This window comes from Austrofundulus limnaeus, unplaced genomic scaffold, assembly GCF_001266775.1.
Source record: "Austrofundulus limnaeus strain Quisiro unplaced genomic scaffold, Austrofundulus_limnaeus-1.0 Scaffold3, whole genome shotgun sequence".
Taxonomy (NCBI): domain Eukaryota; kingdom Metazoa; phylum Chordata; class Actinopteri; order Cyprinodontiformes; family Rivulidae; genus Austrofundulus; species Austrofundulus limnaeus.
This window is the reverse complement of record NW_013952405.1, coordinates 2,906,370-2,909,905: the sequence shown is the minus strand read 5'-3', so window position 1 is coordinate 2,909,905 and position 3,536 is coordinate 2,906,370. Positions and strand designations below refer to the sequence as shown.

The 3,536-nt window shown below is 39.2% G+C and overlaps 1 pseudogene; it reads right to left on the bottom strand.

The window, feature by feature from the left end:
• LOC106523858 (cyclin-dependent kinase 16 pseudogene) overlaps positions 1–1,368 on the bottom strand; it is a 10,268-nt pseudogene extending 8,900 nt beyond the window's left edge.
• Positions 1,369–3,536: the final 2,168 nt, after the last annotated feature.

Here is a 3,536-nt window from a genome sequence, read left to right as displayed (position 1 = left end):
ACTTAGAACCTTCTTAAGATCCAATAGTGCAAAATGCAAATTTTTGCACTTTTTTGAGTGGTCTTAAGATTTTGATATGCATTAGCTCAGCGCTTCACATTCTTCTCTCATCACTGAGGTCCTCCATCCACATGACAGAGTGGGGAACACAAAAATGACTCAGACTGCAACTGAAAATATGGATGGAGGACCTCAGTTTAGGTTGTTTGTCGCGCTAGCGCTAAGCTAATACATATAGCATTGGTGCTAATGCTAAAGTTAACAGGCTAAGCTGAGTTTCTTCTTCCATGAAGCAGCTCTGTTGTCCTCCATCCATGTTTTCCAGTTACAGGCTGAGTCATTTCTACCTTCTCCTCTCTRTCAACGCTCTCTGGTTTCATTTGAGTTGATCGTCAGATATTGTCCAAGCTTAACCTTCAGGGTGGATATAGCTTGCTCACACCGAGGACCTATCCACGTCATCATTCACCCAGAATGCTTTGCATGTAAATAAAATGGCTCTGTCTGTGTTAAAATATATTTTTTTAAAAATTTACAAAACTAAACAGCCTACAGTATTTTTACGTCTTTGTTTTACTGTTAAAATATTTGTTTATCAAATAAAGTCTAATGTTACAACTAATCAGGGATCCCTTTAAAATATAGAAAACACCCAACAACTAACCGTCCCAAACCATAAATTTTATTTATTTTACATCCTATCCCTGACCTCACTACCTAAAATTAACCAGCAATCCAGATCCCTAATATTAACCTCAGACCCCAACCGAAAGACCCAGTGTGGCATGAACCCAGAAAAGCCCCGTGCGTCAAAAACCAGAGGCAGCGGGAACCCTGGACAAGTGTCAGTAAGTGACAAGTTGGGAGTGAGAATGTGTTAAACACGCTGAACCCAGGTTGGAAGACGGGCCGGCCAGGGTCTTGGCCTACAGTACAAATACATGTACCATCACACTGCTGGTAAACAGTGGGAATTAAATGTTTTCTCAGACACATTATTTACCTTTGAGTAGATTCTCACTTCTTAAACAAACCTTATGAATGGATGTTGTAAGAAAATGTTTGAATGGCAAACAGTGAGAGAATTCTTAAAAACTCAGGATGGAGGAGACAAATGTTCACACTTGGACTGGACCCTTTTTTATGGTTATGGTCAGAATTATGAGACTTTAACGCTGTGTTATGACCATCTCCTTTTTAATAATAAACCATGGAGGTAACAGAATAGTGCAACTATTGACGTAGGTCACTCTTATTTAATAGAATAGAGRACAAATAGAAAACAAAGTGTCAAAGTTTTTCTATAAACTGGAATACTTGGTTCCTTGATGTTTATGTACTTACAGGTTTGTGTGTTTGCTGCGTGTGTGTGAAATTATACCCAAAGATCCAGTCCTGTGCAGGCTCAGGAAGGCTCTTTCCCTTTCCAGCCCCCCACCTGGCTCTCTGCGTAAGGCGGTGCGGCCCAGATGACCGGCATATTGACGCAGGAAGGAGGGAGCGCTGTGAGAGGCAGGAGGGTGCACAGAGCACACCACGGGCACTGAGATCCACGACACACACAGACAAGCCACGGGGAAGGGGAGGGAAAAGACAGACGGAGAGGAGGAAGAAAGAAAGGGAAAGAGGTCAAAACCAGAAAAAGCAGGACAAGAAATTGAAGAGATTGAAAGAAGAAAAAAAAAAGAAGACAAGAAATATGATACAAAGTAACACTGAGACCAAACAGACAAATCAAACGCAGAACAAGAAAGAACAGCACAGTATCTGGATGAAAGGCAGAGAGGTGATCAGTATTCGTGTATTCAAGAGAGAAAGCAGCGGCACACAGTGAAGGAGGCTGCAATCAAATAYGAGGCATGCACGGTGAAAAACAAGCTGAGTCACAAGCAGTGAGGACTGTTGGCAGAAACAGGCAGCGAAGGAAGCCATGCACACAAAAAAACAGCAGATACTGAAGAAAACAAGCAGCAAAAGGTGAGGAGGATCAACCCTCCCCAAAAACCAGCTCTGCTCACAAACATAAACACCTCCGTGGTGTTTAGAAACCCAAAATATCTCTTAAACAAATCCTTTCAAACGACAGCGTTGTACGTAAACACGTATTATCAGATTGAATCGTGTCGTCATTATTTTTTTCTCGCCGCTGTTTTCGCGACGTCTGGAGGTGAGAAATCTTTGTGTTAGCATGTGTGCGGGGCAGTGACAGCAAAGCAAAAGGAGGCAAAAGGAGCTGGTGATGTAGAGCAGTTGTTAAAGTTTAATGGCCCTCTCCTCATCCTCTACATCACTTCCTCCACTCTCTTCCACTCTCAGGCTGATGAACTGACACAGCCCAAGCTATTAAAGACCAAAGAGTGGAGGGGGGGCAGTAAAAATAGCAGGAAGAAGAGGGGGAGAGGCATGGCAGTGAGTAAAACTAATCAGGTGGAGGTATGGATGTTGCAGCCCTCAAACGGAAAAAGCAATGAATAAACATTGTATGTATGAATGAATGAATGAATGAATGAATGAATGAATGAATGAATAAATAAATAAAAACAGCAACACAAGCTGCTATTTTTGAACAATGAGATGTTTTTGTCCCCCCCGCTTTTTTTCCACATTATTTCAAATACAAAGCTGGACCTGTAATCCCGGACGATGGCCAGCAGATGGCAAACAGAGTTTTTAGCCACAATAAGCTTTCTTCACTAGGAACAGAAAAATTCCACTTTTATGTAAAAACACAGAACACGCGTTTGTGAATTCACTAAATTTCAGGAATTCATAGATGCTCCTCTTTTGTCTTTTTCAGTTTTGATGATTCATCAATTAGACACACAAAAAAAAACAATGAAGTTAATCATGATGAAGAGGTGATGTTTGTACACCTTTAAGACAGCATGAGACATGAACAGATTATCCACAGTAATTTCTTAAAACGCCTACACATGTTCGTGTGCTGAGTTTTAAAAACACCATCTCTGTGAGCACAATCCTTTCAAAAACACATTATTATTACTATTTTCATTTATTAATGCACTGAATGACTCCCAAAACAGTGACAGAGCAGGCAAAAATTATCTTTAGCACAGAAATAACACTGTCTTTTAATTACAATATATCAAATGATAATTATAATATTTTAATTGTAGAATGCAGAGGCATGTAACAATCTGAACATCTATTTTTAAAGTCTATGATATTGTTAAATTAAAATGACTTTCTTGTAGGTAACTTTTGTTTTATTTATTTATTTATTTATTTATGTTTATGTATGTTTATGTATGGCAGAACAAAAAGTTGGAACTTTCTTTAAAGAAAAGGGCTTCAAGGTCTGTAAATGTTTTTAGTCCATCTGCAGCTCATTTAAAGCTCAATTTTTCTGTCTATTTAAGATTTTTTTTAAATTATTATTAACCAATATTATTAGTGAATATTAAAATTATCATTTTGGTGCAAGTGTGATGAGCCACGAGTAACACAAAACATATCAACGCACCTCTGCTTCATTATGCACAAGACTAATGAGGTTAACGTGGTGTGTGTGTGTG